Raw genomic sequence first — 21,382 nt, forward strand, 5'->3', positions numbered from 1 at the left:
ATCATTCTGCAAGAGTGGTATGTTGAACAGTGCACATGATTCCAATTTTAGTAATTATAGAGCTTTTAATACAAAGATAATTGAAAATACTGCCTAATATTACTGTAATCAGGATTTCAAGTAAAAGTAGAATATAAAGTGAGAAAAGAGAATCTACTTAAAAGAGAGAAAACTAAAATCCTTTATAACCTTGGTACCTAAAATTAGCTTCTTGTCTGTACTTGGTGCTGTTTCTGTATCTTCTAGGAAGTCTTAACACTGATTGTCTGCCTTATCCCACTGAGCAGACTTCTGGATCTGAAATTTATTTTTTTTAAGTAGTCTTTTCCATAGAGAAACGGAAAACACAACATAGTCTAGTAAAATAATGGGCAGTTTGCAGTGATGCCAGAGACCCACAGCTCTTTATCAAACCTGTATTATCTCCTTGGAAGTCACTTTAGGTGCAGAATCTTCCATATTCTGCACATAGGGAAAGAGCCATCTTACTTAGAATCTTCATCAAAAATGCATATAAAGAAGGCCAGGATGGATCTAGCAGGGTACTTACAACTCTTTGGAAAACACCTATAAAATGCATTCCTGTCAATATTTTATATAATGAAATTTTGAAATATCACAAGAGTTTCAAATATTTCCCACAAAATTTAAAACCATATATTATTACATTATGTAAAAGTGGGACTTAAATACCTGAGAATAATTTTCCAGGTCATGCAAATATCTACAGTCTTACCTGATTGAAAAGCTGTCCCAAACCTATAATAAGGACACAGATTTGAGACTCAGACAGACCAGGATTCCAATCTGACCCATTTAACTCCAAGACTTGGGCAAATTACTCAATCTGAAAGTTATTGTTCTTCATTTGTCAAATGGACTGTTCTAATTATATCCCATGATTTTAGTTTAAATGATGTGATTTATGTAAGGCACATTGCAAAGTACCTGGTACATAATAGATGCAAACCAAATATTTGGTTATTAGAAGTAAATTCTTTGGGGCACCTGGGTGGCTTAGTCAGTTAATTGCCCAGCTCTTGGTTTCGGCTGCTTGGTTGTTAGATTGAGCCCTGTGTGGGGCTCCATACTCATCCTGGAGTCTGCTTGAGATTCTCTCTCTCTCTCTCCCCACCCCCCACCCTGCTCATGCTCTCCCTCTTTCTCTCTCAAAATAAATAAATAAAATCTTTAAAAAAGGGAAGTTAAAATTTTCACTTATCTGTCAGTACTCCAAAAATCTAATGGAAGCAGCAAAATAAAACACAAAGTGCTTATGACTCACTATTCCATAAAGTAAATATTAAAAGTTGCAATATCCAATTCTTTTATTTTTTCCATTCTTTTCATTTTTAACCTGTTAATGGTTATATGTACATTTATATATGTATTATTTTCTTTTATATTATTAATATATATTTAATAGTATTTATACATTAACTAGCAACCTAGGTTAAATATATATGTAAATAAACTTGGGTACCTCTGGCAATTTCAATAATCAAACTTGAGATTTTCACCTTTCAACCATCAGCACCTACTGCCGATAATGCATTCTAATGGTTTTGTTTCCGGAAAATAGTATTTGTTTTACCACTACTAACTTATGACCTCATCTTTGACAGCTGCTACCTCAAAATTATGTTTATACTCCTTATGGGTCAGAACTCCAGCTAATTCGTTTGAATTAATTTTTTTTTTTTTTTGAATTAATTTTTCAAATTGCTTCTTTTCTAGGCTTCCCAAAGATACTGATAATTCTTAAGTATCTTCAGCTCTTAGCCAAAAATTCTAATATGGAATTCATGGAACATATTCATTAATATTCTAGGTATTAAGTTCTCTTCCCAATCAAAATGATGAAATCAGTAGTTTTTTTTTCCCATTTATTAATCTGTTTGCACTGGAAAGCTATTAACTTTGTTGTAGTGAAAACTTAAAGCATAAGCTAATATTTATTGAGCTACTATAAGCTCACCATTGAGTAAGTTTACGTTTTATTTCATTTCAGTTCAAATTAACTACTACTTCCCCACTTTTCAGATAATTATACTCAGAGAGATGGCAATGTTGGCCCAATATCACACATGTATGCTATTGTACAGCTGGCAGTTTAAAACCAGATGTTCTGAACTTAGTCTCTACTTTTTTTTTTCATAGTCTCTACTTTTAAATACTATCCCCCAAAAGCAGGAACTCTATATGGATTCCAGTGACAGCTGTCTAAGAATATCTTCTTTGACCGCATGTTCTTACATTGTTTCTTCAATATTATTGTACCAACTGAATTTCTCCCACCTGTTCACCCTGGCCTCCCCACAGTCAATTTAAGATCCTTCACCACCTCAAATTTGCATAGTTTCTCCTCCTTGGGGTAGAAACAGTATGTTTCAGTAACAACAAGCAGTATCTTTTATGAAAAATGGTATAAAGAACTGCTGATATTTGTTGTGGAGAAAAGTAAAATAACTCAGAGACATAGGAGAGCTCACCTTTGATATTTTAAAAGGACTATTATGTAGAAAACAGACAGCAGAACTAGAACTTATGGGAAGAAAATAAAAGGATAAAGATTTTAGTTTAGCACAAGGAATAACTTTTTAAAAAGAAATATATTATTTTTATCTAAATCAGAAATGAACAGTCTTGGGAAGCAATGAGCTCCCTGCAGATCAACTCATATTCTGGAAGCAACAAGGCAAAGATGTTACAGAAGATGATCCAGTGACAGATGGGACTAGAAAATATGCCAAATATAAGCCTGTAGCTATATAGTTGTGTCAGCTCCCTCCTGATTATCAAGGTTCTGTGGAAGAGCAGAGAAGATCATAGGACACCCAAAATCCCATACAAGAGAGGACAACACAGAATGAAAACCATAAAGAACAGAACAGAGATTATGAAGTCAGACTCTGTTGACCTTACAATTACACTTGATGAAAGACTTCCCCTTTTCGGGCTCCTTCATCATCAGAATCTGGGAATAATTTGTCATATCTTGCTACCTGTGAGCAATTTTCCATAGAGGCATCATAACTGAGTCTGTGATAGGCACAGCCTTTTTTTAGTTGCCTTACAAAAGTTTCCCTTTGTGAGTTTTCCTCAGCATGGCTGATTTCCTTAAAGAACCTGACTTTCCAGTAAGGTATCTAAAATTCCTGATTATAGTCTAAATTTTACAATCTAAAATTGCTAATACCATTCAGTATTTTCAACCATTTTTTTTTAATAGTTTCTTACTGGACTGCTGGCCCACACATGCATTGACCTAATAATTTAATGTTAGTGGAAAGAATGATCATATAAAAGCCTTAATTTCTATGAAGCATAAGTTAATAGATAGTAAGAAGTGTAAAGAGAGGCACCAGGTGGTTCATAGGACCTTCAGGTAAAACAAATGAGATTTTATTAGGACAGATACAATTTATGTGTGTATGTGTCAAGGGATAACAGGAGAGTTGATTTGAGTGGCTTATTAAACAGGCATGTTTAGCTCAGCAATATTTCTCATCACTTGGCTTTTTAATCTGCCAAGAAACGGGTACCATTTGTACTTACGAACTGTGTGTAATTATAATGATTCAGATTTCAGCTTATAATGCATCCTCCATCCCCGGCTGCTCTCCTGGTCTTTTATTTTTTGTTCCTCTAAGTGGAGAGAGACCAAAGAGAATTCTACCCTGATCCTGGCTTAAGAGTAGAACATATATATCTATACAAATATTTAGTATATTCATTTATAAAAATTTTTACCTGCATTTTTCTTTAGGCTTTATGTTTTTGGTGACAAGAGAGTAAGTTGTGCATGCCATCCCAAGATAAGTAGATGAAGATAGGGGTTCCTGGGTGTATTAGTTGGTTGAGTGTTGGACTTTTGATTTCAGATCAGGTCATGATCTCAGAGTTGGGAGGCGGAACCCTGCATCTGGCTGTATGCTAGACGCAGAGCCTGCTTAAGATACTCTCTCCCCTTCTCGTCCTGCCCCTCCCCGCTCGTCCCCATGCTCACTTTCTTCTCTCTCTCTTAAAAAAATATTGGACGAAGATAGTTCACTTCTTTTAAATTATTTTTATACTGATAGGAGAAGCATAATTGAAACAGGTCTGTATGTAGCCTTGACCAGCTGGGACTGTCTAAGGAAATGGAAAAGAGATTATATGTGTCTGATCATGCTGCACATTCCTGTTAGGTTTCTCCCTCTACTCTCAGCCCCAGCAATTTAGACTACAGTAGCATCTCTGTTACTTATTTCTAGGTACCCTATAATTGGTGGTTAGTATTGGAGGGAGTCCTAAAACCCAATGCATTCAGTCCTTTAGTCTTTATAGCTGAGTTAACAGATGTCAAGCAGACTATCAATACTGTAACTAGGGCTCCTGACCCAGCCCAGTGATCCAGTTATTAGAACTCTTTATCTTGTCTTGATCAGTAATCGAGTCACTTTTGTATTGTCCTGTCTTATCCCTCTCTTTCTTAGAGCTGCTCTAATCTCTGCTAATATAGTAAAGATTTTATGAGTGAGTGGTGTTTTTGCCTTCTAGGGTCATTTAAACGGAAAAGAAACTCTATGTAAGACATCTTAATTCAAAGGAATGAATCCCTGATAGTGGATTTTCAGAAACCATGATAGACCAAGTAGAGAAATTTTGGGGCATGGGGATTTTGTGTTGGGGGAAGGGTAGAATGCTTGCCCCAAATCCTGATACACCTTTTCAAATAAATGTAGCCTTTCGTATGTTACACAACTTGCTTCTCTTTGCTCCTTTATTCGTCACCCACCTGGAGAGGTGGAATGACTGAGAGGTGAATTTGGACAGAATGAATTGGGCATGGTTGGATTAGTTCCATTCCTTTTGTCTTGGGAGACAGCTGCCTGTAGGGAGCAAGGTTTTACCTGAAGAATGGATATACATGTCCTGGTCCAGCATTATGTGTAAATGGAAGACATCTGGCTTTCTTGCCAAACTTTGTCCTCCGGAGTATTTCTTTTCTGTAATCAAAATTGATGTTTTCAGTTTCACCTGCTACTCCAATTTCATAGGTAAAGAGTTGATACTACATTATGGTTTCTAATTAGTTTTTTCTTAGTTACTCACAAATATAATACTTATTGAAATATATTGCCTGTTCATTTTTATGTGAATTTCTTCATTATGATATTTTTCCAATTTTTCTCTTTAAACTGTCTTTTAAAAGTACTTTGAGAGAGAGTTTGATGATGATAGGAATGTATTCTAACTGGACAAGGGACATGGAGTAGTTCTATTTGGTTTTAGCATGCACTTGTAGGAATATGTTTTCTCATAGTAAAATACTGAACACAACTGTGTGGTGAGAGGAAGGACAAATGAACACTTTAAGGAAGAGATTGCTACTTAATAATGAGTGAGTCAGATGGACAGAATTGTCCCAATTGTTGGTGTGAGGTGGCTAGAATACTGTAGATTGACATGAAGGTGTTAATCCAATTGTGCTGTAGAGAAGTTTTAAACATTGATCCTGTATACTCATTCTCACCCTTCCACTGGTGGAAGCCCCTTTTGAAAAATCTTATGGAAATCCCATATATAAGGAGCAGTCATGCTTTTGGAGTATGAGGTAATGGATTCTTCCCCTAACGTCCTCATTTCTCCCATTTGCCTCTCTGATGCAGCCAGTAATGCAACAAAGAACTTTAGGAGTGCAGAGAACTCAGAAATAGCCCACTGTAGTAGAAGGATGTGTTTGCTTATAAATTAGCTCCTGAATAATCAGTTATGTAATTACTTAGCCCTTAAACATTGATTTTTGTGGACCTGCTGTTCTTGGGCCTGACATATTACTTTAGATTCGACCCTTTTTGGAGTACCAAATTCTAAGTGTAATACTATTGGTGACTTCCATTTCATTATTAATGAATTGAGAATTGTCAGTATAAAAACTTTAGTCATATATACTATGAAAGTTCTTAGGAAGAAAGATCTGATCTTTATACAAATATTACTGTCATTTTATGAAATTTTCAAAGTTTAGGATGGTAACTTTCTGGCTAAGACTTATATAGCTACCACCAAGTCCAGTTCACACATCTTTTTCTTTTTAGTTGCCATTATTCTACCCCACTCCCCAAAGCCTAAAGGAAAAAGCTTAAAGTAGCTATAACTTTATTGAAATATGAAGCTTTTGGACTTCTCATCTTTCTTTAAAGACATCTCAGTGGGCTCATTGCTAGTCTCAGAATTGTTGACATTTCATAATGAAAACGTCTAAGTATAAAGATTCCAGCTATTGGAGACTTATATTTTAAAGGAAATTCTACATTTTAGGCACTGCAGCTATATTTGGCCAAGAGAAAAAAATTGTTTAACTGAAAGCATTTAGTGACTATGTTGTGATAAGAGCCAAACTGTCTCCAATTGACACTGTGCGTAGAAAAAGAACTTTGCTGCAAAACACTTGATGCTGTGTTTGCAAAATGGATGGTTGGTAGATGTTTTTGTTTTCTTTCTGTTATAACAAATGCATAAGTCTCTGTGGCTCTGTGGGGTGGGGTTCATGCCAGAACGGAATTCCAGAGCTGTACTCTTTTGAAAGGATAGCAGATTCTTTCTGGAGAATATTACAATGTATTTTTTTTTAAGAGAGAGAGAGAACACAAGTAGGAGGTGGGCAAAGGGAAAGGGAGAGAAAGAATCCCCAGCAAGTTCTATGCTGAGCATGGATGGGGTCCGGATTCCACGACTCTGAGATCATGACCCCAGCCGAAATCAAGAGTCACTCAACTGACTGAACCACCCAGGCGTAGCTCCTAGTCTCTGCATTTTGGATGCCCTAAATCACAAGTATGTTTACAAGGATGTTTCCCCAGAAATGTCCCAATTTTAGTAAAGCTCGCCATGGAAACTCCTTCGGGGGTCTTTATTCCTGATATCTACTCTGCTTCTTTCCCAAGGGTAATCCCCTTTCTCATTTCTGTTTGAAGAAAGCATCATTCTGTAGAGCCATTTAGCCAACTCTGAGCTCAGATTTTATCTTGGTCACATATAAAAATGTGGTCAAGGAAAATTATTTCATTTCTGAAATCTCTCTGCTTTGTCATATGGAATGTGAAGATAGTATACACTCTATAGGGCTAGAATAATTGAAATAATGCATGTAAAGTATCTAACATATGGATTAATATATAGAAGTACCTGGCACATTTCCTTCACTTTTATTTTTTTTTTTCTTCTTCTCAATCAGCTTAGTTCCCTGTAGTATCTGAGGTAGCTAGCAATTAGGAAAAGCCAAGAGTTTCCAACTCGGCTATTTAATGCTTTCAAGAACTCAATAATTATTTCAGGGGCACCTGGGTGGCTCAGTTGGTCGAGCATCCAATTCTTGGTTTTGGCTCAGGTCATGATCTTGTGATCCTGAGATTGAGCCCCACACTAGGCTCTGCACTCAGCCTGGAGTCTGCTTCAGATTCTCTTTCCCTCTCCCTCCTGCTCTCTCTTTCTCAAATAAATAAATAAAATCTTAAAGAAAAAGAAATAGATAATTATTTCATATAATTACAAGTACTTATACACCATGTATATGTACTTGTACATACATGTACAAAAATTATGATTAGATTAGTCCTTTACATCTTTGCAATCACCAATGGAAGTACTTTTATTGATATAAGTGCTACCCTGAACTTCTTAAATAGAAAGCCAATCTTTGGTTCTATCAATAAACCCTAGGACTGTGATAAATGACAGATTCTGAGTAACGATGTCCATCTTCACTGGCCCTTTGAAATGGAGCAGGGTCTCATTTCTTAAGGCATGAGACTGTGACTCCAGAGTTCAGAGTTGTAGAGAAGATACTTGGACCACGTTTTACCTTAAAATTAAGATCTCTTCAGAAAGGAACCTTTGATTGTAAATATGGAGAATATGAATGGGTCCATAAGCCCCGGGAAATGGATACAAGTAGAAGAAAATTCCATTTATAAAATACTGAAGGAATAGTATTGATTGTACTAAACAGGTCTACTTTGGATTTATGACAGAAGACCCTTTTTAAAATGTCATTTACTGGTTCCATAAACCTTTTCATGTCTGGACCAAGTAACAAGTGCCATGAATTACCATTCACTGTTTATGTAGCACATACAAATAAAAATCATTTTGGTGAAAAAAAATAGGGAGGAGTGGGCTCAAAAGTCTCCTCAAGCTTTCTTTTTGGATAAAAACATTCAAGATTCTTCTAATAGCATGAATTCTAGATCCATCTTTTTGAAATAGCACACCTATAGAACTTAAAAGAGCATGGGTACAGGTGGCCGTTTCATACTGATCAACCCATAAAAAGCAAACAAACAAAAAAGCCAAAAAACAGTTAAAGAAACTATCTCCCAGATGAGTTCCTAGATCTTTATCACTTCTTTTAAATTGGTAATTCTCAAATTTCTGCATAAATAAAAAGCATACAGAACTTCTTAAATGCACATTCCCAGGTCCCATCCTTAGAGAGTCTGATTCTGTAGCTCTGGAGTGTAGCTTAGGATTGCATTTATACAGTGCATTTTAGGGGATCCTAATGTAAATAGCCCTTGGACTTTACTGTAAGACTTTGCCCTACACCCTGCCTTATAAATAAGTTATACAACTGCTTCTTGGGGGCTGCTAAGCAGTAGAGTCTAGTGAGATAGTTGCAATTTCTCATGCCGAAGAAAGAAACCCAATTAAGAAATGTAAATTCTTCTTCATGCTGAGAGAATACGAGGCAATAAAAATATGAATTTCTTTATGTTGCATGGAAGCTTCTGGGAGCCCATAAAGGCTGAGCAATCCTTGCCGAGCAGCTGGACCGTCATCATCTTCTCTGGCTTTTATGGGAGAAGATGAGACACTATCGGCACTTTTCTGAAAACAATCTCTTCATAAGAGTTTCTGTACAGGCTGAGAGGCTCTTTCTTTAATGCTTGAAATCCATAATTAACTATTTAGAATGAGGGGGGTGTTAAAGTATGTAATGAGTGCCACCCTTTCTTAGGATGATTATCTGATTTCTAATCGCACCTTCCTCCCTGTGATATATTTGTGCAGAGGAGCTGGTGGTTGGCAGTGAAGGAAAGGCAATTCAGTACCATTGGAGGAAACTAGTTAGTGCTCTAACAGAGAAAGACCAGTTCTTGTTTTTTTTTTTTTTTATAAATTTATTTTTTATTGGTGTTCAATTTGCCAACATATAGAATAACACCCAGTGCTCATCCCGTCAAATGCCCCCCTCAGTGCCCGTCACCCAATCACCCCCACCCCCCGCTCACCTCCCTTCCACTACCCCTAGTTCGTTTCCCAGAGTTAGGAGTCTTTATGTTCTGTCTCCCTCTCTGTTATTTCCCACTCATTTTTTCTCCTTTCCCCTTTGTTCCCTTTCACTATTTTTTATATTCCCCAAATGAATGAGACCATATAATGTTTGTCCTTCTCCGATTGACTTATTTCACTCAGCATAATACCCTCCAGTTCCATCCACGTCGAAGCAAATGGTGGATATTTGAGAAAGACCAGTTCTAACTAGTACTCTTTCTCCAACACAGTTGTGTGACCCTGACATGGGCCATGGCACAGGGCTGAAGCCAATGAGCTGCTGCTGAAAATGGCAGAAAGGGAAAAGAAAGATGAAAAAGTAAGTGGGGCTTTGGTATGAGAGATTCTATTGCCTTGATGTGCCCATGGCAGCAGAGTTGAGGGAGAGGAACAGTTTTTATTATTTGGAGGATTCCTTTCATTTGGCTTTCTGAGAGGATTCTATATGATCCTGGTTGAATCCTACCTACCACTTCAAATACTGCCTTCTTTTCCATTTTGCTGTTACATGGAGTGAACTTGTTCAGATAATCTTTTCAAGTGGATTCCTTGTTATGTTTTCTTCCTTCTGCCCCACCGTTTGTAAATTCAATCTCTAACTCAAAGATTCTAAATCCACATCAGTTGTACCCCGTATCAGTAAATATATGTTGTTCAGGATAGGTCCCTAAGCAGCATCCTCTATATCCCTTCTCTCTGTTTTTCATTATGTTCCTGATTCTTGATTTAAACGATGTTATTTTGGGAAAACTCATGTGCACTAGGATTAACAGCAATTCCCTTTGTAAACCAAGCTTGTTAAAAAATGCATTTCCAGGAGCTCAGTATAACCTGCACCAGCAAGTCTGAGCTTTTGCTTCCTGCGTGGAGAGAATTCTAGGCTCCTCTATTCACGGATTGCTTTATTAGCTACAGAAGAAACATCCAAAAGTAGAGATTCCCAGAACAATTGTAAATTAATTATTGAATTTAGAATACAATTTTCAAATGATTTTCAATCAATGAACAGACTTAGTAAGTACAAAGACAACTCAATTCTGGTGTGTATCTTAGCCATTTAAAGATATTCATAGGTTTAAAATTTAATGTTTTCTTTTCATTTACAGTGAATTTATTGTTGGCAGAAAATTCATGAGAGTCCAGCCTTGGAGAATTAAGTCTTCTGTACCTTACATAATGGATCTAGCAGAAATGGTTAGCTATTTGGGATTCACTGGTGCTGCTCTGCCAGTCTATATTAGACATGATTTGGGAGCGCCACTAGAAGCATGTATGTATTATACTTTACAAAGCACATCAAACCGTCTTGTGTCAAGACCTGATTTGAAGAAGGAGAGCTAAGAATTTGGCTAAAAATCCTAACAACAATGTAAAGATTGGATACCTCGGCATTTGACCTCAACCATAATATCTCACCTCTTTTGTCCTCTAGTGTGAGGCTCATCTAGCTTAGTGACTCTGTGTACCACTACATATCTCTGATTCTTATAAGCAAACATAGGCACATTCTCACTGCTATGCTCTTTCCTGGAGGAGAAATCTTACAATGTGAAAGTAGGAAAATCCCACTCTATTCTGAGGTCCAGAGGGGTGTTGTTGCTTGCCTAAGGTCACATCCCTCATTTGTGAAAGTGTAGAGACTTAAATTCAAATTTTGGAAGAGGAAAGAAGGTAAAGTTTGGCCAGATGTTGTAATGTGTGGCATACACCTGACTTGTTGGACTCACATTAGATACTTGAAGGTTCTGTTGACTGGAAAGGAAGGAGGAAATATTTATGGAGCACATGGGTTCTGAATTACAAAAACTTGGGCTCAAATTCTCCCCCATCACTTAGTAGCTGACTGATTTGTGGGAAACCACTTAACTCAAAGCTTCATTATCATCTTATAAAATGAGAATAATAATATTAAACTTTATAAGGATTTTCAATGTCATTTATAAGAGGTTGTCTAATGTAGACTTATTAAGTGCTCATCTGTAAACCTATTCTCTCCTGACCATGCATACCAGTGATCTTTTCTATCGGCAACATCACTATGTTTGTCATTGTATATTTCCCTGTCCACTCTAATGATAGTCACAAGACAATTTCTGTTATAAGACATCAAAATTCCCACCTGGGGGATTACTTTAGCCAATACAGTTAGAAAGAGAAAGAAAAATGCCATTATATATTTGCAAAGTACGATTTAAAATGAGATAATTGAAAGTCAGCTTGTTTATCTTTAGGGGGCAATTGGTGATTCTTTTTTCTTCCTAAGTAATGGATTGTTATATATTTAATTGCTATTTTGAGAAAGGTATTCCTCCAAATGGGCATTAGGGAAAGAGGACAGATTTTAATTAAACCATTTAGCACATACTGAATAACCCCACCAGGAGGCATGATAAAGGTATGCTTAATTGGTTTAGAAGGATGGTAGCAATGTGAGAACTTCAAACACAAAGTTAAGTGCAGAGATAATTCTACATCTATCTCCTAATCAACAGCAAGGGAAATTATTGAAGATTTAAAAAGCAAGGCAAAAAAATTAAAAAAAAAAAGTAGGCTGACTTTTATCTAATTTGTCCCCAAAGTTTCTCTAGGATACACAGGTATGTTCCATTTTGTGGATAAGTCTACATGAGGAGGACGCTGCTTTATTTATTCCTAAGGCTGTCTGACAGAATATTTCCCCCACCCCCAATACTTGGTATAGTGTGTCTGTTAGTGTTTTTCAATCTTTGATTCCTTTCATTCTTTCCTCTATCCAGTCTCCTAATTAAGGCTTTTCTAAATGTCAGTGCCGGCAGGTGGGCACATAAAAAGAGGATGGAGAGTCTGGGTTGTATATCTCTCATGCACCTATTCATTGTCTTCAGGCAATGTAATAGGTCAGAAGATCGAGTGGACTGGTCAGAGAATGTGGCAGTATTAGGACCAATTGCAGGACAGACAAATAGACAGAAAGAAATGCTATCTGAAGTCAACAAAATCCTAAGATTTGACAACCCGAAGGCCAGAGGAAATCAAGAAAAAGAGCAATAGGATTGAGGAGGCAGGCAAAAACCAATTCGGCTTCCTTTGACTAGTATATAGAACATGTCCATTATATGCCAAGATTTGTGAGAGATCATAATACCTTTGGGTAGATGTTGGAAGACAAAGATAAAATATGCCTACACTGGTTCTTCCAAGAGATATTATCAACTACCAGAGGAGACGTGTACATGAACAGATTATATCAAAACATAGTAGAAAGTCCTATGATAGAAGTTTGTATAAGGTGTTGGGGAGGCATATACATGACCCCTATCCTACTGTTATTTTTTTTTTTTGCTTTTATAATTATTGTTATTTTGGGAATAACAGAAACTTCAACATCATTCTTTTAGTTTACTTGAGCTTTCTGGCAAGAGCGTTCTAAAGGTGGGCCTTAATATGGAAAAACTTCTGAGGTCTGAATATTGTCATTTTTTTTTTAGTTCCATTTTCCATATATTTTAGCTTTGATTTATAGCTTCCCACTTTTTATTTTTTCCTTCAGTTTTCCTATCCTTTTAATTTTCAATTCACATATTTATTCCTCAGTTATATTATCTTCTTTTACTAACTCCTATATTCATCATTTCCACACATTTTTGAAAAGAGATTTCTTCTTCTTGCTTATGTTTATAATATCTTCCCTCATCTCCTAAAGTTTTCCACTTATTTCAAATTCTCAATCCATTTATTCCAATGTTCAGATGGTTCATTCAGGTTCTTTTTTTCATGGGCCTTGTAATCTTCTTATATCTGGTCCTTTTCCCTGGATGCTCATTTTATCTTGATGGTAGTTATTCTGTCTGGGAATGTGTGCTATGTGCTGCTTAAGGCCTTGCTGACCTCTGTGTATGCCGAGGCGAATTTAGGAAGAGAGAAGGGGCTCAGTCCTTGCACAGAGAGTTCAGGAGTCCAAAGTCTCTCTTCTGACCTTCTACCAGGCAACTCTTGTGGTTGAGATTTATCTTTAATAACTTGGGAAGAAGCAGATGTGAGAGAAGGTCATGTATCTAGTTTGTTATCCACCATCTTGGAGTTTAGAGGCAAGGGGACAGAGAAGAGGAGCTATAATTAAGTGGGGCTGATCTCTTCACATGAGTAGGACTTTTGCATCCCACTGGTATTGCCTAGATAACAATTTAATGGCCTGGCCTGGACCAACAATGTGTGTGAACTTGGAAGCAAATTCTTACCCAGCCAGATTTCCAGATGAGAATGTGCGCTGCCTGACACCTTGGTTGCAGCCTTGTGAGACCCTACACAGAGGACCCAGTAAAGTTGCATTAGGACTCCTGACCCACACAAACTGTGAGATAATAAATATATGTGGTTTTTTAAGTCTCTGAGTTTGTGGTAGTTTGTTACACAGAAGCAGATAACTGATACAGCATTCCTCCCGGAGGGGATGGCAGGTAAGGAAGAAGAGATGTGTAAAAGCATGACTGTCTTGTAAATGTTTAAGTAGCTTGTTAGAGCTAAACCATAGAGGGCAAGGTTAGGGAAAGAGACCAGAATAATTGAGAACCTACTCTATGCTGATCAGTGTGTCAACTGTTTCTCAGGCATCTCTAACTTCTCTAAAACCTGGTGAGCCTGTTACCAATGTTGCCTTTTTACAAATTGGGAATTTGGCTTAGAGTAGAGCTGACTTACTGTCATGCTGCAGCACATGCAAACAGGCTAACGCTGTGCTGGCATGCTGATTTCACTGAGCAGCAGGAGCAGCAGGGTGAGACTCTGCAGGGCTGGCTGCAAACAGCTTCTTCAATTGGCCCTAGTGGGCCATAAAAAACTCCATTAATTTCTGTGTGCCTTTATGTGAGAAAGTCTTAGAAGCACTTAGAGTGGCTAACCAACTTGTCGAAGGTGACCCATCTCCTAAGTGGATGAGAGGTCTTTCCAACCCAGGCATTTGGGTCCAAACTTCTTGCTCTTTATATTGCACCATCTCAAGCAAAAGGTGAATTTCCTAAGAGGAGGTCAGTTCATTCAGGAACTTTTAAGGTATTTTTGATATAATAGTTGAATTCGTACCATAAGCTAGGTTTTGATTTCAGTATTTCATATCCATCATCTGAGTTAATCTTCACAACAAACCTGAGAGATAAGAAGTAAAATATTTCAATTTTAAAGGCAAGGTCATGAATTTAAGAGGTGATTAAATAAGTTACATAAGGTTTCAGAGTTACTAAGTGGCAGGAGAGTATTTAAATTCAGGTCTCTCTAGGGGTGCCTGGGTGGCTCAGTCGTTTAAACATCCAACTCTTGATTTTGGCCCACGTCATGATCTCAGGGTTGTGGATGGGGCCATGTGGCAGGCTCTGCACTCAAAGAGAGTCTGCTTGAGATTCTCTTTCCATCTTCCTCTCCCTCTGCCCCAACCTCTGTGTGTGCTCTCTCTCTCTCTCTCTCTCAAATAATAAATAAATCTTTTAAAAAATAAAGATAAAATAAACTCATGTCTATCTAACCCTAAAGACAGTAAGCTTAACTATAAGATACAATAAACTGGAAATGGCCAGTCTGAATGAAGTATAGAAATCTACACTAGGGCAGCCCCGGTGACCCAGTGCTTTAGCACCGCCTTTGGCCCAGGGCATGATCCTGGAGTCCCGGGATTGAGGCCCACGTCAGGCTCCCTGCATGCAGCCTGCTTCTCCCTCTGTCTGTGTCTCTGCCTCTCTCTCTCTCTCTCTGTGAGTCTGTCATGAATAAATAAATAAAAAATCTTAAAAAAAAAAAAGAAATCTACTAGTCGTTTCAGCATGATGTATCCAATTGTACACACAGTGTTTGTAAATCAAATTTTGAAAAGAACAGCTCTTTTTCATTAGACAAAATGAAGTGAAATGAGATCATACCCTCACCATCCATTACTTTTTGTATATTTAGAAGTCTTTGCAAAGTGCTGAAGATACCAGGAGGATTAGCTTAAAGATTAAGAACTGCAAAAATAGCTTAGAAGAAAACTACTTATGTGTTCATAAAGGCTGTAGAAGATTATTTGATGGGATGGAGGTGGCAAGGTATAGGCACTGGAGGCAACAAAGGTCATTTTAAATTTAATAATGGGACTGAAAATAATAAACCAAGAGAAAAAGGAAATTCAGACTGATAAAATGTCTTTCTTTGGTATCTTAAATAATCTAATAAACGATGTGATAACAATTCAGGCTCCAGTGACTACTGGTTATGGCTTTTTGACTTTGAGCCAATTACCTTTTTCATATGTACTTCAGTCTACAAATCAATAAAATGGGAATAATCATTACCTAACTCATACAGTTTTTATGAGGATTGAATTTTATATATACATGTATATACCTTAGTACTTCTGAAAGGGACATGTTTTATTCTTGATATCTAAAAGGTGCCTCTGTTTTATTTAATTTTAAGAAACACAATATTGCTTTGTAGGTATGCTAAGTGGATTAGATATTTGATTCTCTAGTGGGTTTCTGGGATTGTGCATCAGGAGAAGAATATTTTTGAAATGTTTAGTTTTTTGGACAATTGTGCGACTCCTCTGCCCTCCCCACCCCACTTATTGCCCCAATGCAATCCATTCAGGGGAGTGATATGCAGGTCACAGTCAGCACTAACTTGAGGACAAATGCACATTCTAATACAACACGTTTATCATTAGTAGGGATTAAATTTTGTGGTAAAGAGAAACAATGAAATAAAGAATCTTTCTTCATCTAAAAAGATTTACCGGCTTTCTTAAATAAATGATGATGCTTTAAATGTGTCCACTGTGGCAAATATTCAGATCCCAATGTGGCTGGCTTTAAGTTTTGAGAAAACAAAAGTACCCATTAGAGGATACTGATTTTATGAGGAAATATAAATTACATCTCGATTAACTAGACTACATTTATTTTCATAGTTCCTTGGTAATACATGAAAACAAATCTTATGCTTATTTTCAAACTGCTAGAGGCTAAGAGAGGTCAGACAGCTTGTTTAGTTAATAAAATGAGATAGTAAAAATTCAAGGAGGAGAAATCAGAATTCTAAACCTAATGAAGAGAAAGTCCTTCTTGTCCATTTTTGTGTGGAGGGTAAATATTTAACCATTTTCCGGGTCCATTGCTTGTTCTGCTTGAACAACAGACAGCAAAAATCAGGAAACTATGACATAAAAATCAAAGAAGGTAGGCATAATTTTGCTTGTGAATACTGTAAATACAGTAGTAAAATGAAAACTGGAATGAAGACGTAAAAAGACCGAAGGAACTGCAGTGATAAAATAAATTATTAATAGAAAATACCTTATGCTCAACTCATTAATAGTATTCAGATCTGTGACCTACTTAGAAAGAAATATGTTTTCTCTTTTAGCGTTCAAAATTTGCTGAACAGACTAAGATGGGCAAGTCTAACTAGCAGTAGATGCTTTAGTAAATACTCAAAAGGCACGTGAAGAATACATTCATAATAGATTCTCATTAGGAATCCTTATAGAAGCCTGATTTTCCTACCACTAAGTTTATATGCCTTCACCATCTGTAGTTCTCAAATTCAAGAAGCCATGCTAATGCTAACAAAGTGGCTGGCTTGGCGGATCAATCTGAGAGGGAGCCTGGAGAATTATCTACTTTGGAAAGGTAATTTAAAACTAAATCCACCTCTAAAAGTGAGTGTCCCCTTTGGGTTTACAGGTTTCACAAGAGGGGAGCCCTACATATTGGAAGCATTTCCTTTTGTTTGCCAACAGCAGGGAAGACTTGGGCCAAAACCCAAAAGGATACAACTTAGACAAGAATGAGCATATGGCTCTGAAAGTTTTAATCACTAAAAAAGGAAAATATAGTTGCAGCTAGTGGATAAACAGCTCTGTTATATAAAAACCTGGGATCAGTATAAACTTGGTTATAAGATCATCTGGTTAGAAAAAATCAATGATTTAAAGGAATAAATCAGTTTTGCATGCGAAAAACAAAACTGTAAAAAAAATTAAAACTACCCAACGAGAAGCGAGACTAACAGGGAAAATTCAAGCAATGGAACAATTTGGTGCATCAATCTCCTATAAAGTAGGTTACCTGAAGTATTTTATCAGTATCTGTGGTGGAATAAAAAGGTAGGAGTTCAGGCACCAAGTCTAAAAATGGTTTGGCACCATCATTGCTGATAATATTAAGAGCAATTAATTCTCTATGTATGTATTCTATGTATGTTTTAAGTTGTAAGGAAACAATTTCTTGCACAATCTTGGGGCATCATATGACTCACATTATATTAGAATTTTCATACTAAAATTGGCAACTTCTAGGTGATGATTTTTCCCACTTTCAACAAAAGATTGCAAATTTCTATTCTTAAATAAAGGTAGTAAAGTGCAAATTGCCCCTAGAAGAAGAGAGAAAATGTTTCCAATTTTCATAGTGTTGTCATTCTATGCCTGACTATACCTGTTTTTTGGAGCCTTCAATCTATTATACATGAGTAAAAAGTTAAAGATTCAATAATAGAATATGCACTACTCCTGAATACACTGATCGACTAAACTTTAGAAGTGATGTACATTTGTTTAACAAAAAAACAAATTTAAAGAGTCGTAAAGCAAATATGTAAAGAACACCTCCTCTGGACTAGCAGGCATTGTTTATTGTGTGAATTTATAAACTTAAACTTCCTTAAATACTTACTATCACGGTATTTCTGGTCATGCCTTAGCTATCAGGCCTCGCGCCCCCACTCCCACCCCCGTGCTTGCTTTCTTCCTCCCTTTCTTCTTCCTTCTTTCCTTTTCAGATATATTTTAAGCTTCTCTAATATGCCAGGCATTAGATGAATGAAACGTGAACTTGGCAGAACTCACAGAAAGTGGCAATTGATATGTAAACACCAAAGTATGATGCAAAAATCTGAAAGTTTGATTGACAAACTAAAATATTACCCACAGACTAAAAAGCAAGATATACATCAGTTATCCACTCTTTTTAAATTGAATACTGTGCTAAATGTTCTAGGTTGAAAGATGCCAAATGAATAAGCCAATCCTACCTACAAAGAGTACATGTGCAGTAGAGGAGAAAAGATGTGAACATAGATGCTTAATAGGTAGCATATGTAAAAATAATTTCTCCAGACTGTTGTATTAGGTTCCTATTAATGCTGTAATAAATGACCATACATGTACTGTCTCAAAACTGTACACATTTATTATATTAAAATCCCTAGTGCAGAAGTTTGGCATGGGTCTCCCTAAGATCAAGGCACTATGTAGGCTGTCTTCCCTTGTGGAGGCTATAGAGTCCCATCTGCTCCTTTTCTCCTCTAGCTTCTAGACACTACCCATGTTCCTTGACTCCCGGCTTCCTTTTACCCTCTTCAGAGTCATTAACATTGTATCTCTCTCTGCCTTTATTCAGAAGTCATCCTTCCCTCTAGCTTTCTTCTTCTGCCTTTGTCTTTCACTTTTAAGGATCCTTGGAATTATTTTGGATCCATCTGGATAATCCAAAGTAATCTCCCTTAATTCTATCTGTAATCAAAATTGCTCTTTGCTATGTAATCAAATGCATTAACCGTTCCGGGAAAATTAGCATATAGACATCTCCGATATCCCAGTGCTCTCAAAATGGAATAGAAATTCAGTTTAAGTGAGATAGAATACATAAAATTCCTTGAAAAAGATAAAGGATGATGCTGATGTAAGGTGTTGTGTAGCAGGTTGCTATGCTCTGGTTTGGCTATTGCAAGCATAGAAAGTACAGTCAGATTTCCTTTTCTCCTCTACTCCTTCTGGGTCTCTAGTTGCTATGATGGACTTGCCTCTTTACATCAGTTATTTATTCTAATACAGAAAGGTAGTACTTTGGTAGTTTAAAGTCAGGTGTTTTGTTTTTTTTTTCCCCCTCCTGTGTAAGGAATATGGAACTATCAAATATTTTCCTCTGCACTGGGCATACCAATCTTGATACATTGATCTAGACAAATGAAGACATGTCTGATAGGCTAAGAGAAAGGATGCGTGGTTGACATTAATAATCCAGATTTACGGCAGCCCGGGTGGCTGAGTGGTTTAGCGCCGCCTTCAGTCCAGGGTGTGATCTTGGAGTCCTGGGATCGAGTCCCACGCCAGGCTTCCTGCAGGGAGCCTGTTTCTCCCTCTGCCTGTGTCTCTGCCTCTCTCTCTCTGTTTCTCTCTCTCTCTGTCTCTCATGAATACGTAAATAAAATCTTAAAGAAAAGAATCTAGATTTATTTATTTATTTTGAACATTTTATTTATTTATTTATTTTTATTTCTTAGATTTTACTTATTTATTCATGAGAGACACACAGAGAGAGGCAGAGACATAGGCAGAGGGAGAAGCAGGCTCCCTCTGGGGAGCCTGATGCAGGACTCAATCCCAGGACCCTGGGACCATAATCTAAACCAAAGGCAGACACTCAACCACTGAGCCACCGAGGTGTCCCAAGAATCCAGGTTTAAAGGAAAGCAATGCCTGTTCAAGTTTCCTCCCCATTCTACAACTTCCATGGACAAAATCATAATTAGAAATGTTTTTCTACCTGTTGATCCATCTTGAGAAGTAAATCTGAGAAGGCTTGAGAAAAAGAACCTGATTATAACATAGATTATATTTTAACCCTCTCTGATAGTTCTAAATTATGTAATAGAGCAATACATCATAGGAAGCTCAATCATATGGGAGGGGCCATGCAGAACATTCCTGGAATACTATCACACTTTGTACTCATCCAAAGCAACTGCCCAATGAATGGTAAATGAGGAGAGTCACATTTATTTAGTAAAGATAAGAAGCAAAGGAAACAAAGTAAAACATATTTTTGAGCTTTGGACAGACTAGAGCTAGGCTTTCAGTAGTTAGGGTTGCAACAACTCATAGGATAGATTGAAAAGGGCTGGTGGTACACAGACAATTATTAAACTGCTTCCAGCTCTACACTAGTACAATGGCATGGTTGATGCCCTTGTATATGTGACTTGTGTATGAGTATAAGATTGATAATTCTTTTCATAAATGTATGTCTTTCTCTCCACCGAGACTGGAATGGAATTTTGCATGTAATAAGCACTCCTTTAAACTTTACTCATTAACTGAACATAAGGCTGATTGCTTGAGTTGTTTCAGACCAGGGTAAACTCCCAGGACAGCTGTAATAAAACCTTTCAACCACAACAGAATCCAAATAGAACCAACCTTCAGAGATAGGGGAAGATGATCCCATTTGTCTAGTGGTTGTAAAGTTAGATTAACCTTAGATAAAGTCCAATTTTGTATATCACTCAGGGTGCAAACTTAGTGTAGGAGAAAGAACAATGGCTTTGGTGTCAGAAAATGTGAGTTAAATTTCCAGTTTCACTCATTCTTAGAACTATGACCTTGAACAAGTTTCTTTCTGCCTCTGAACTTTGGTTTCCTGAGTAAATGAGCAGGATATTTGGGTGTCATCAATGAAGAAGAGCACTGCAAAGGGCCATGCACAATCACATTTGAGAAATCCTGGATATGCTTAAACCAGAAAAGGATTTGTGAAATTTGAATTATTCCAATTATATTTGTAAAGTCTATGTGCCAAAGACCATTTATTGTGATCATACTCCTTTTCTGTTTGTGGTGCTGGAGAACTTGGATCACAGGATTCAGGATTTAACAATGTGGTTACCTGACTGCTAACCTAGCATTGGTTCAGTCTCCCCTTAAAGAGGTTATGATGTGATCGTTACCACAGATTGGGGCTGCACTGAGCTTTTACCAAAGTATCAGGGAGGCTAACTACCTGAGCAGATCATTCTAGTAGAAGTGTGCTGTATAGTGCTGGCATATTTGAATAGGTTCCACATTCATGGTGGGCATTTGTACGCAACTCCTAAAATGTATTTGAGATCAATTATGCTTAAATTCAACACATTTAGATAAAAAGATACTCTGAAACTGCTCGGCTGTTTCCCATATATTGTTGAAAATGATCTTGGTAGAATGCAAAGCCTCTTTAACTTGTAAAATATATCATTATACTTTGCTTTGAGTAATGTGCAAGTTAATGTCCCTCCCATC

The 21,382-nt window shown here is 37.0% G+C and overlaps 1 long non-coding RNA gene across 2 annotated transcripts in view; it reads right to left on the reverse strand.

Annotated features, from left to right (window-relative positions):
- The window catches only part of LOC144322296 (uncharacterized), a 37,240-nt gene extending 17,280 nt beyond the window's left edge, over positions 1–19,960 (reverse strand). The window contains exons 1-4 of one of the 2 annotated variants that reach the window (XR_013387889.1): positions 19,872–19,960; positions 14,380–14,442; positions 13,999–14,119; positions 4,896–4,991 (exon numbers count right to left, since the gene is read on the reverse strand). This is a non-coding gene — a long non-coding RNA (uncharacterized LOC144322296). Of the gene's footprint in view, positions 1–4,895; positions 4,992–13,998; positions 14,443–19,871 lie in introns of both variants that reach the window. The other variant, XR_013387888.1, reaches the window with a different exon arrangement.
- Positions 19,961–21,382: the final 1,422 nt, after the last annotated feature.

This window comes from Canis aureus, chromosome 10 (genome assembly GCF_053574225.1).
Source record: "Canis aureus isolate CA01 chromosome 10, VMU_Caureus_v.1.0, whole genome shotgun sequence".
Taxonomy (NCBI): Eukaryota; Metazoa; Chordata; class Mammalia; order Carnivora; family Canidae; genus Canis; species Canis aureus.